General features: G+C 45.5%; 1 protein-coding gene across 1 annotated transcript in view; it reads left to right on the forward strand.

The window, feature by feature from the left end:
- Positions 1-1,074: 1,074 nt before the first annotated feature.
- The window catches only part of LOC140208681 (NACHT, LRR and PYD domains-containing protein 3-like), a 59,453-nt gene continuing 46,509 nt past the window's right edge, over positions 1,075-14,018 (forward strand). The window contains exons 1-2 of the mRNA XM_072277539.1: positions 1,075-1,402; positions 1,992-2,245. The gene's annotated coding sequence lies outside the window, so the exon portion shown is untranslated. The remainder of the gene's footprint in view (positions 1,403-1,991; positions 2,246-14,018) is intronic.

The raw sequence follows: 14,018 nt of genomic DNA on the forward strand, positions 1-14,018 counted from the left end.
TTCCCAAGGATTTCCCTTCACCTTGTCTGCTAGAGGAACATTATGCCTTCTTTTAGTCTCCCGAATTTCTTTCTTGAGCGTTCTCCTGCACTTGTTATACTCCATACGGACCTCATGTGATCCTACTTGCCGTTCTCTGCTGTACTCCTCCTCTCTTCTTTTAACCGGCGCCTCAATATCTCTTGGCCATCAAGGTTACTGCAAGTGTTATTCTTACCTTTCATCTGACAGCCACTTGCAGGCTTTGTAGTCCCAACATTTCTTTTTTAAAGGCCTCACACCATCCAAGTACACTTTTGCCAGAGGCAGCCTGTTTCAATCCACACTTGCCAGATCCTTTCTGATAACATCAAAATGGTGCCTTCTCCAATTCAGAATCTCAACCCACAGGTCAGACCTAACATTTTACATGTTTACGTGTACATTCTGGCATCGTGGTCAGTGGATGAAAGCTGTCCCCATACACAAACTTTTGTCCCCTGCCCTGCCCCATTGCTTAATTGCAGATTCAGTATTTCACGCTCACTCGTTCTGCTTACCGATGAAGAAAACGTTTGACAATCTCTATCCCAACTAGTTCATGTACGATATGGGATTGCTAGCCATTATGTGGAAAATTAAAATCACCTACTATAACAACTGCAAGGTTCTTGCAACAGCATGGGATCTTACAATTCCTCTAAATCCCCAGGACTGTTGGGTTGTCTTTAATATAGCCTCTTTAACGTGGCCATAGCTTACTTATTTCTCATTTCCACACAGAACTCCTCACTAGTCGGGTTCTACAATTTCTCCTGACGGAGCTCTGCCGTGACATTTTCTCTGACTGGTAACACCACTCCTTCTTCATTAATCCTCCTCGCTCTGAAACGCCTTAAAGAACGGTTCCCCGAAATAGCTGTGACGGGCGTGGAGTGTTTGTGTTGAAACTCGTCCTGCGCCGGAGAACCCCGTTCACACGCGGGGTGGAGCCTCAACCCGGCTGGATCAAATTTACAGCCTGGGATTGGCTGAATAAAACGGAGAAGCTCCGCCCCGCTGGTTGCGTCACCGGAATAAGGAGGAAAACTGAGATCGACCCGGAAATCCAGACAGAAACTACCTGCGAACGCGGGGGAAGGTTCACACAGCTTCTGTAATTCTGCCTGTGTTTTCTGCGTTCGTGCTAGTCCCCTCTACCCCGCTGACCGACCTGTACCAGGCCGGTGAGGAGGTGTGGGACCAGAACCGCCGACTGCCTCATTAACCCCGGCTCATCCGGACCTGTCTCTCTGTAATCAGCGACTGACACTCTATAACCGAATAGGGTCGGGAGCGGCAGCACAGACTGAATTATCGGTGCACGGTCGGCACATTTGTCATCCGGGACCGCACTGAACACCGTCCGGTATCAACATCAGAGGTAAATGTTGTCTCCGATTCTGCAAATCAGTGTGCGTTTACAGCGGGGCTGGTCTTTTGTCGGGATCGGGAGGGAATACAAGGGGCGAAGACAGCTCTGACACGTTCAACGAAGTAATTATTGACCAAATGCATTAAAAGAAACGACATTGTTACCTTCAGTCATACACATTTTTTAGGGCGGTTTCTACTGAGGTAGTACAGTTGAAGCTTGTTCACGATAATAATATCCAAAATGTACCGCGGGGCAGGGCCGGGTCCCTTCTCCGATTTCTCTCTCTCTCTCACACAGAGACACAGATACACGCACACACAGTTAAAACTAACTACCCAGAATAACAGGGCGACCGTGAGATTTTACTGTTTTACTGTTCGGGACGTGACGGTGGAGAATGCCACAGAGCAATTTATTCAATTAAACCGCAAAGTATGATATGGAAACTACAAATGATGGCAGTTTGTGGTAAAATTTAATGCTGGAATCTCACAAAGTCTGGTCGCAATCGTAACAAGTAATCATTCAGATTGCAGACACTGGGGAACTTTCTTTTCTATATCAACGGGTGTTTATTGTTATTTTTCTGTAACAGAAATAATTAAATACAACATTAAGCCTGCTATGTGCACAGCTGCAGTGGAGTTGAACTGGTTTGTTTGGAATCCGCCCTGTGGACAGGCAGCCGCTTGCACACAGAAAATCGCGCTGTGAGTCTCACAGAACAGCGACACCGGGCCCTGCCCCATAGATAATAAATATCTGTCGCTGGACTGGTTGGAATGAAGTTAGCAGAAAACCACTCGAAAATATATCGACACGGAGACAGAACATTCTTGGTGAATTGAGGTGAGACTAATTCAGCTTCTGATATTTATTTCGGATCTTTATTTCCAATCAGCACGTTATCTGTGTTTTGGATCAGTGATCAAGAAGTCACCATTTCTATTGTAACCCTCCTCGGGCGGTGGTGGTGTTGGTGATCCTGTAGTTTTCCGTCTGCACGTGTGAGAGCTTCCACAATTTATGTCAGAGATAAAAGCAGTTCTCGAACCAGGGGTTACGATTTCAAAGCCAGCGTGCGAAAAGCTGTTTAGCCAACACGGGTTCTGTATCCAAACTTGTCATTTCAGATGAATGCATGTTCTTTCCTCTTTCTGACTGTGTTTATTGTGGGTGTTTCGAGCTGATCTCCTCAACGTCATGTAGCAGCAAAGACCTTGATTTTGCTTAAGGCTTCGATACATTGCAAACAACTGGGGGTGGGGGTGGGGATGGGGAAACAGTTTCAGAAAGCAGCACGTGGTATTGCAAAGCGAAAACCATGATTGCACGGTGTGGGACAGAAAGCTCGATGGGCTGGATAGTCAATTCTGCTTGGCATGTTCACAAGAGAAGCTCTGACGACAGTTACCGTAAATCAATTTAATGCGAACGGAGCATAACACATGTAAATTACCTGTCGCTGAACCAAAGCCAAACATTGCCGTAATGTTTGGAAGGGAGGAGAACAGGAAAATCTAAAAAGAATCTAATCTAAAATTACATCATCCAGGCCGCTGACATAGGTGATAAACAACAATGGACCCAGCGCCGATCCCTGGGATATCCCAGCACCCACTGGTCACCAGTCAGAGGGTTAAACCATCTTTCAGCATTTGCTGGTTTCTCCCGCACAGCCGATGGCGAAGCCAATTTATCACCACATCCAGAATTTCCAAGTCCCTGAACCTCAGACCATAAGACAGAGGAGCAGCATTAGGCCATTCAGCCCATCGAGTCTGCTCCACCGTTCTATCATGGTTAATCCCGGATCCCACTCAATCCCATACACCTGCCCTCTCGCCATATCCTTTAATGCCCTGACCGATCAGGAAACTATCAACTTCCACCTTAAATATACGCCTGGGCTTGGCTTCCACCGCAGTCTGTGGCAGAGTATTCCACAGATTCATTCCTCTCTGGATAAACAAACAATCTTCCTTACCTCTGTTCTAAATGGTCGCCCCTCAATTTTGAGGCTCTGCCCTCCAGTTCAGGATACCGTCACCATCGATAACATCCCCTCTACGTCCATCTTGTCTAGTCCTTTCAACATTCAGTAGGTTTAAATCAGATCTACACACATTCTTCTAAATTCCACTGAGTACAGGCTCAAAGCTGCCATACGCTTCTCATATGTTAACCCCTTCATTCCCAGAATCTTGCTCGTGAACTTCTTCTGGACTTTCCAATGACAACACATCCATTCTGAAAAATGGAGTCCAAAACTGTTAGCTATACTCCGAGCGCGGCCTAACCAGTGTCTTATAAAGGTTCAGCATAATCTCTTTGCTTTTATACTCTATTCCACTTCAAATAAATGCCAACATTACATTTGCCTTTTCCCAAAGACGCAACCCGTAAGTTAACCTTCTGGGAGTCTTGCACAAGGACTTCTAAGTCCCTCTGCATCTCCGATGTTTGAAACTTCTCCCCATTTAGATAATAGTCTGCACTATTGCTCTTTTTACCAAAAAGCATTACCATACATTTCCCAACAATTAATCCATCTGCCAATTTTTTGCCCATTCTTCCAATTTGCCTAAATCCTGTTGCAATCGCATTGCTTCCTCAGCCCCACATACCCCCTCCAGCTATATTCGTATCATCCACAAACTTTGCCACAAAGCCATCAATTCTATTATTTAAATCATTGACAAACAATGTGAAAAGTAGCTGTCCCAATACTGACCCCTGAGAACCACCACTAATCACCGGCAGCCAACCAGAAAAGGCCCCTTTTATTCCCTCATGTTGTCTCTTGCCTGTCAGGCATTCCAGTCTCCATGCCAGTATCATATCTGTAACGCCATCAGATGTTATCTTGTTAACCTGCCTCAGGTGTGGCACCTTATCAAACGCCTTCTGAAAATTCAGGTAAATGATATCCATTGTCTAAGCCCTTCTGGCATCCCTAAGAAACCCATAATATTGTTTTCTTTACTACTCCGAAAGCATCATATCTGAGGCCGGCCTAGTAGCGCTAGGAGATGTGACTGTAAGATGACCGGGTCTAGATGCTCGTTATTACATGGTGCTGTGAAAGGACAGCAGCTCAAAGGGGAAAACTCGGCGTAGGTGTTAACTAAGGATTCCGAATGTTCTTTAATCGAGATATAGAGGTAGTAGTAATGCAGAATAAGTGTGATTTTAAATACTTAATAGCAGGGAAAAGGAGGCTGCGGGGAGAGTAAACACCAGAGATTCTGCGGATGCGGAAAAAAAGAGATTCGCACCCGAAAAGTAAGCATACAGGTACAGCAGGCAGTGAAGAAAGCTAATGGCATATTGGCCTTCATAACAAGGGGAGTTGAGTATAGCAGCAAAGAGGTCCTTCTGCAGTTGTACAGGGCCCTGGTGAGACCCCACCTGGAGTATAATATGCAGTTTTAGTCTCCAAATTTGAGGAAGGACATTCTTGCTATGGAGGCAGTGCGGCGTAGATTCGCTGGGTTAATTCCAGGGACGGCGGGAATGTCATATGTTAAAAGATTGGAGGGACTGGACTTGTATACACTGGAATTTAGAAGGATGAGAGGGGATCTGATTGAAACATATAAGATTATTGAGGGATTGGACACGCTAGAGGCAGGACACATGTTCCCGATGTTGGGGGAGTCCAGAACCAGAGGCCACAGTTTAAAAATAAGCGGTAGACCATTTAGAACGGAGCTGAGGAAGCACTTCTTTACACAGAGGGTTGTGGATGTGTCGAATGCTCTGCCTCAGAAGGCAGTGGAAGCCAATTCTCTGGATTCTTTCAAGAAAGTGTTAGATAGAGGTCTTAAAGATAGCGGAGTCAATGGATATGGCGAGAAAGCAGGAACAGGGTACTGCTTGTGGATGATCAGCCATAATCAGAGTGAATAGCGGTGCTGGCTCGAAAGGCCGAATAGCCTGCTCCTGCACCTATTGTCTATTGTCTATTGTCTATTGAAATGCTGGAGGAAGTCCCCAGGCCTGGCAACATCTATGGAGAGAAATTCCTCGACCCGAAACGTTGTCTGTCTATTCCTCTCCCTAGATGCTGCCTGACCTATGATTTCCTCCAGCATTTTGTAGTTGTCATAGCCCCCAAAATAAGATCTGTCGGTTGGGTGAAGGTAAGTAGCTTTTGAAGTTTTGCAGCTGCATATTGACAGGCAAGCCAATTGCCAAGGCTGTCGCAATTTGTCACAATGTTGTTTTAGAGTGTATGCTATAAACCTATGCGGGAAAAGGTTATTTTGGGTTCGCTCCTTTTGTGCAACAAATACGGATTCATAAGAAACATTGTGAGTGGCTCCATGCTGTTGGACGCGGGATCAGGCTCCGCTAAATGGGGCTGAGTCAATGGGCCTCCGGTTATCTGTAGCCCGGTCATGACATTAGGTAACATTGGAAACACAGTACATTTGTAAATAGGATTTGTGGTGATGCTGTGGTCCGACTTTTCCGACAATCGCGACATGGGCTTTAATACTAGACTAGTGCGGGATTAGATGATTAATCCCGTGACCTGGAAGAATGGGAAATGTGTGACTTGGCTCAAGGATTTTTCTAACCTTCTGTTCGTCCATCTGTATTCACTGTATCTCTCCCCCAGTAACACCTTAGCCCCGCTCCTCCTGTCACGTTGCTTTCCCAAGCCGCTACTCCTGCCGGGGAATCAGCACCGCGAACATTCAATCCCTCTCTGTGTGCCTTGCGCTCCTGAGTGGTATCAGAACGCCTCATATCATGACCGGGTGCAGTCCCACCCCACTCCCACGTGTGCTAAACTTAATTTGTCTGCCATGTCTTTATTCCCCATGATCAATTCACCTGTTTCTGACTGTAAGGGACCTACATTTGTCTTAAAACCAATCTTTTTCGTTTCACATATCTATAAAAGCTTTTACAGTCAGTTTTTATGTTCCCTGCCAGCTTTCTCTCATAATCTTTTTTTCCCTTTCCTAATTAAGCCCTTTGTCCTCCTCTGCTGGACTCTGAATTTCTCCCAGTCCTCAGGTGAGCCACTTTCTCTGGCTAATTTGTATGTTCCTTCTTTGGAATTGATACTAACCTTAATTTCCCTTGTCAGCCACGGGTGCACTACCTTCCTTGATTTATTCTTTTTCTAGACTGGGCTGAACAATTGTTGCAGTTCATCCATGCGATCTTTAAATGTTTGCCATTGCATATCCACCGTCAACCCTTTAAGTATCATTTGCCAGTCTGTCTTAGCTAATTAACGTCTCAAACCTTCAAAGTTACCCTTCTTTAAGTTCAGAACCTTTGTTTCTGAATTAACTATGCCACTCTCCATCTCAATGAAGAATTCCACCATATTATAGTCACTCTTACCCAAAGGGCATCGCACGACAAGATTGCTAACTAACCCTTCCTCATTGCCCAATATCCAGTCCAGAATGGCCTGCTCTCTAGCTGGTTCCTCGACATGTTGGTTCAGAAAACTATCCCGCATACATTCCAAGAAATCCTCTTCCTCAGTACCCTTACCAATGTGGTTCACCCAATCTATCTGTAGACTGAAGTCACCCATTATAACAGCTGCTCCTTTATTGCACACATTTCTAATTTCCTGTTTGATGCCATCCCCAACCTCACTACTACCGTTAGGTGGCCTGTACACAGCTCCCTCTGTATCGATTGACAGCGAGGTGGAGATCGGCACACATTGTGGTTGCCCGGTGAGGAAGTCGAGGATCCAGTTGCAGAGGGAGGTAGAAAGGCCCAGCGGTTTGAGCCTTTTGATCAGATCTCTAGGAATACTGCATTACAGGCTGACCTCTGGTCGAGAAACAGCATTCTGATATAAGTATTCGTATTGTCAAAGTAATCCAAAGCGGCATGATGAGCCGATGAAATCGCATTGTTGCCTATTGTGGATACAATCAAATGACAGTGGGCTGAGGTCCTTGCTAAGGGATGAACTAATTGTAGCCATCGCAAACCTCTCAGAGTAGTGTGAGTACTATGGATGATAGTCCTTAATGCAGCTCATGCTGCTCTTCTTGGGCACTGGTGTGACTGTTACCCTTTTAAGGGATGTGCAATCTTCCAACCGCAGCAAAAATGACCGCATCTCCGAAACAGACATAGAACACAACTCCTGTTGTTCTGGGGTGGCTGAAATCCCTTTTAACTCCATGCGACGACTGCACCCACCACATCCTCTCTCTCCCAAAATCGATGGAAAAAAAAACATTTCCCCACGATGTCATTCGTGCCCCAGGATTAGTCTCAGTAAGGTACACTAGTAATGTCATCAGTGTCCCAGGTTGGGATGTAGAATGGAACACCAGTAATGGCAATCAGAGAACCGGGTGGGGCTCGGTCTGAGACATTAGTAATGCCATCAGTGTCCCAGGATGGGGCGTAGAATGGGGCAACAGTGATTGGATTCAGTATCGCAAGAGCGTGGTTATCCGGGGCGAGAGCCGTTTGGCCAGGTCATGAGTTATGTGTATCTGGACTGTCTACTGCTGTCCCTATTACAGCCTGTCTGTATAAAGTTAATTTGACTAATATCTCAACAGTTGACTCTGGGTCTGAAGAGATTTTGGCACACGTTGCTGTGCTGTAATTTTTTAATAAATGCAGAATGACGGTGATGATTGGACGGTATTATTTTAACCATTTAACCTGGAAGTTGAACAATTCAACTCATTCTTGTCAGTTCGCTGCCCATGGCGGTTTTAAAATCTGGAAGAAAATGTCGAACTCGAATGGGTCAAGGACAGTGGAAGCAGACAGGTGAATTGTCTTTGCTCCTGCAACGTGCTTGGAGATGGAGGCTGCCATTTTTTGGAACTGTTTTACATCCTCCATTTTGTGAGATAAAGTTGCTTTGCTCTGTGTTTTAAAATCGACAGAACGATGCCTCAGGTCACCTGCTAAACTGGAGATCCTTTCCAAAGAAGTTATTTGTGAGGTGTTCTTTGATATAATATAACATGTAGCTTTGTGAATGATGCGGTTGGTGCCTGCCTGATGTGATTAGAGCTGGTTACGGAAGAGAATGCATTAGGGTTCTCTCCCTAGTTATCCTCCTGATCTTGATGAATGTATAGAATTCCTTAGGATTCACCTTAATCGAACTTACCAAGAATTTTTCATGTCCCTCTCTTCTCTTTCGTAATTCCCTTTTTCAGTTATGTTCTGGTGTCTTTATACTCCTCGTCTGTTTTGTTTGATCCTAACAACTAAAGCTTTACGTACGTTTCATTTTCCTTCCTGACCAAATTTATCACCTCCCTGGCCATCTAATGTTCTCCTCTCTTTTCATCCCCGTCCATTCTTTTAACAGGAACTTTTGATAAATGGCAAAAGTTGAATAATTCCCCAAGAATAGTCCAACAGCATTTTGACGTCATTGCAAACTGCCAGACACACTTTCTTCACAACTGCTGAAATCAAATGGAACCGGTTCGACCAATCACTCTCAATAGAGTGTGAACAAAGTCACTTTAATATTGTATGTATCCATTTCTGCTGAAGTGTAGAATGATAGAGCCTTTATTGTGAAATAAAGAACATGAACTAGGGTCTCGAACCTGCAGCATTACCAGTTAAATTTGCTGCCCTGTTTTCTGTGAGTTTACAAAATTTTACAAATTTTACAAGAAGAGGAAGGGCAGGGTGAGTGTGTGGAAGTTGGAAACTGGAGAGGGGGAAGCTGAAATTATGTGGGGAAAGAATAGATCAAGGAAGGTAGTGCACCCGTGGCTGACAAGAGAAATTAGGAATAGTATCAATTCCAAAGAAGAAGCATACAAATTAGCCATAAAAAGTGGCTCACCTGAGGAGTGGGAGAAATTCAGAGTTCAGCAGAGGAGGACAAAGGGCTTAATTAGGAAGGGGAAAAAAGATTATGAGAGAAAACTGGCAGGGAACATAAAAACTGACTGTAAAAGCTTTTATAGATATGTAAAAAGGAAAAGACTGGTAAAGACAAATGTAGGTCCCCTACAGACAGAAACAGGTGAATTGATTCTGGGGAGCAAGGACATGGCAGACCAATTGAATAATTACTTTGGTTCTGTCTTCACTAAGGAGGACATAAATAATCTTCCAGAAATAGTAGGGGACAGAGGGTCCAGTGAGATGGAGGAACTGAGCGAAATACATGTTAGTAGGGAAGTGGTGTTAGGTAAATTGAAGGCATTAAAGGCAGATAAATCCCCAGGGCCAGATGGTCTGCATCCCAGGGTACTTAAGGAAGTAGCCCAAGAAATAGTGGATGCATTAGCGATAACTTTTCAAAACTCTTTAGATTCTGTACTAGTTCCTGAGGATTGGAGGGTGGCTAATGTAACCCCGCTTTTTAAAAAAAGGAGGGAGAGAGAAACCGGGGAATTATAGACCAGTTAGCCTAACGTCGGTGGTGGGGAAACTGCTGGAGTCAGTTATCAAAGATGTGATAACAGCACATTTGGAAAGCAGTGAAATCATCGGACAAAGTCAGCATGGATTTGTGAAAGGAAAATCATGTCTGACGAATCTCATAGAATTTTTTGAGGATGTAACTAGTAGAGTGGATAGGGGAGAACAAGTGGATGTGGTATATTTGGATTTTCAAAAGGCTTTTGACAAGGTCCCACACAAGAAATTAGTGTGCAAACTTAAAGCACACGGTATTGGGGGTAAGGTATTGATATGTATAGAGAATTGGTTAGCAGACGGGAAGCAAAGAGTGGGAATAAACGGGACCTTTTCAGAATGGCAGGCGGTGACTAGTGGGGTACCGCAAGGCTCAGTGCTGGGACCCCAGTTGTTTACAATATATATTAATGACTTGGATGAGGGAATTAAATGCAGCATCTCCAAGTTTGTGGATGACACCAAGCTGGGCGGCAGTGTTAGCTGTGAGGAGGATGCTAAGAGGATGCAGGCTGACTTGGATAGGTTGGGTGAGTGGGCAAATTCATGGCAGATGCAATTTAATGTGGATAAATGTGAAGTTATCCACTTTGGTGGCAAAAATAGGAAAACAGATTATTATCTGAATGGTGGCCGATTAGGAAAAGAGGAGGTGCAACGAGACCTGGTTGTCATTATACACCAGTCATTGAAAGTGGGCATGCAGGTACAGCAGGCGGTGAAAAAGGCGAATGGTATGCTGGCATTCATAGCAAGAGAATTCAAGTACAGGAGCAGGGAGGTACTACTGCAGTTGTACAAGGCCTTGGTGAGACCACACCTGGAGTATTGTGTGCAGTTTTGGTCCCCTAATCTGAGGAAAGACATCCTTGCCATAGAGGGAGTACAAAGAAGGTTCACCAGATTGATTCCTGGGATGGCAGGACTTTCATATGAAGAAAGACTGGATGAACTAGGCTTGTACTCGTTGGAATTTAGAAGATTGAGGGGGGATCTGATTGAAACGTATAAAATCCTAAAGGGATTGGACAAGCTAGATGCAGGAAGATTGTTCCCGATGTTGGGGAAGTCCAGAACGAGGGGTCACAGTTTGAGGATAAAGGGGAAGCTTTTTAAGACTGAGATTAGGAAAAACTTCTTCACACAGACAGTGGTGAATCTGTGGAATTCTCTGCCACAGGAAACAGTTAAGGCCAGTTCATTGGCTATATTTAAGAGGGAGTTAGATATGGCCCTTGTGGCTAGGGGGATCAGAGGGTATGGAGGGAAGGCTGGTGCAGGGTTCTGAGTTGGGTGATCAGCCGTGATCATAATAAATGGCGGTGCAGGCTCGAAGGGCCGAATGGCCTACTCCTGCACCTATTTTCTATGTTTTCTATGTTTTCTAAGTAGAGCGAGTGGGAGTGAGAGATGGGGAATGAAGGGAGAGGGCAAAAGAGAGGTGGGGTAACAGAGTGAGACGTGAGGAGGGAAAGAAGGGGAGAGGTGCAAAGACGAGGAGTGCGGTGGGGAGAAGGAAAGCAGGGTGAGAGGTCTAGAAAGAGGGGAGAAAGGGACAGAGAGGGGCAGAGGTTCGGAGAGGAAAAGAAAGCACAGAGAAAGGGAGCAATAAACCAGTCCGTGCCATTCCGAACTGAGACATTCTTTAAATTAAGGGACATTACCATGTGTATGGAACCTGCAGCATTTGCAGTCACAGTTCCCACTGAACATTTAAATGCTGTTGATGTAAGGGTGAGTGCAAGGGGGAGACTGTGAGGGTAAGGGAAAGGGTAGGATGAGTGTGTCTAAGGTGAACAGAGGGAAGATAAATTTGTGTGGGGGCTGTAGAGAGTGAGTGGAGAGAGAGGGGGAGTGAGAGATGGGCAGTGAAGGTAGAGGGCAAGAGAGAGGGGAGGGAGTGGGAGGGACGGAGAGAGGGGAGTGAGAGAGTGAGACGTAGGGGGGAAAGAAGTGTGAGACAGAGAATGAGGGGGAGTGAGGTTGGGAGAAGGGAAGCAGGGTCAGAGAGGTCTAGAAGGAGGAAAAAGGGGGACAGAGATTGGAGAGAGGGACAGAGAGGAAGAGAAGGGCCAGAGAGAGGGAGGAACAAAGAGGGGGTAAAGCGTGGGGAGAGTGACTGAGAGAAAGGGAGTGAGAGGGATGGATGGATGGTGAGAAGGTAATGGGAGGCGTAGAGAGAGGGGAGTGGAATAGGAGAGAGGATGAAGGAAAGAAGCAGAGAGAGAGAGAAGTTAGAGTGCGGAAGGAGTAAATGGTGGGGAGAGTGAGGGAGTGACAGGGAGTAGGAGATAGGGTTAGGAGAATAGGAGGGAAAGGTGGAATAAGTGGTGTCCAAGGGAGGGTGAGTGAGTGAGAAATCAAAGGAGGAATGGGTGAGCGAGAGGGGCAGCAAGTAAGGAGGGGTGTGACTAGGCTGGCAAGGAGGGAGGGGTGAGTGATATCAGCAGTGAGTAGGGAGGGGTGGTGGGCTGTACATTGAGGAGGATTTGTGACCGAGTTGGGCGGCGAGGAAAGACGGGCGAGTGAGAATGACGTCAACGACAGAGCAGCGAGGGAGATGGGATTGGGGCAGAAGGAGTGAAGGTGTGGGGTGCGGAGGGGTAGGAGGGTGAGCACTAGGGGGGATGATGAGAAAGGACGGCGAGGTTGTTGGGTGGTGAGTAGAAGGGGCGAGTGTGGAGGGTGAGGCAGAGGCATGGAGAAGAGAGCAGGGTGAAGAGCGGTGGTGAGGAGGCGAGGACGAGTGAGGGAGGCCAGAAGTATTGGATTAAATACTTATTCATCCACAGTGGTAAGGATGCTCATCATAGCTGATCAGAAGTCACTGAACAAATCTACCGTGAGATTGTGGTTCCCGGTCGTGGTATTCCACAGCGGGGCTGTTTACCACGTACGTTTCCGGGTCTCCAACCCCATATGGTGATTTTTTTTTTCGCAACTGGCTGCTTTACTGCGAATGATTCCTATTCTCCCTTCCTACACCGGGAGTTTTCTGTGCACATTTCCAGGTCTCCGTGTCGAACTGTTAATCCGTCGAGACCCATTGACGGGCCGTCCATACCCTCCCATCCACGTACCTATCCAAGTTTCTCAAACAGATGTTGTTAAGACCTCAAACAAAGTCAGGAATCGAAGGTTAACCATGTTGTGATTAATGTTCTGAGCTGCGTGTATTTCAATGCAACAAGTATTGAAGGAAAGGCAGATGAGCTTAGATTATGGATCAACACATGGAATTATGATATTGTCACCATTATTGAACTGGCAGCTCGATATCCTGTGGTTCTGGTTAGTCCTGACGAAGGGTCTCAGCCCGAAACGTCGACTGTATTTCTTCCTATTGATGCTGCCTGGTCTGATGAGTTCCATCAGCATTTTGTGTGTGTTGCTTGATTTTCCAGCATCTGTGGTTCTGTTGTTTTAGACAGGACAGAGTCGGAGGGGTTAAAGGGTAGCGGGTAGTTTCAGTATGCAAGGAAAATGTCACGGCAGTGTGCAATAAAGACAGATGAGAGAACTCATCTCGTGAGGTTTTATGGGTAGATCGGAAAAATAAAAATTGTTGACCGTGTTAATGGGTCTGTCTTACAGACCACCTAAGAGTCTGCGGGATTTAGTGGAACAAATTAGTAGACGTCAGAGAATATTGGAAGAAACATAATTCGTTATATTTTCATTTTAACCTTCCATATACGGACGAGAACTCTCATGCTGTATATTGAGTAGATGTACTCATGTATTTGACAAATGTCTTCAGGAAAGTTTCGTCAATCAGCACATTGAAGTCCCAAAAACACAATTGTGATACTTGATCTCCCATTAGGGACTGGGACAGGACACGTAACAGAAGTCTGTGTTGGGAAACTCTTTGCATCGGTGATCACAATGTCATCAGATTCAAGGGCAGTGTGGACAATGATAGCTCTGATCCGTGGGTTGAGATTCTAAATTGGAGAAAGACCAATTTTGATGGTATCAGAAAGGATCTGACTAGTGTGAATTGGCTATATTCTGGCAAATGTGTACTTGGTAAGTGGGAGACCCTGAAAGATACAATTTGTGGACTTCAAGGTATTTATGTGTTTGTACAAATAAAAGGTAAATATACCAGTTTTTCAAGAGATATTGAGGCCCTGGTATAGATTTTTAAAAAAGGCGCATAACAGGTGTAGGCAGGGAGGAAAAAATGAGGCACTTATGGAGTCGAGGAAAA

Source organism: Mobula birostris, chromosome 13, assembly GCF_030028105.1.
Source record: "Mobula birostris isolate sMobBir1 chromosome 13, sMobBir1.hap1, whole genome shotgun sequence".
Classification (NCBI taxonomy): Eukaryota; Metazoa; Chordata; class Chondrichthyes; order Myliobatiformes; family Myliobatidae; genus Mobula; species Mobula birostris.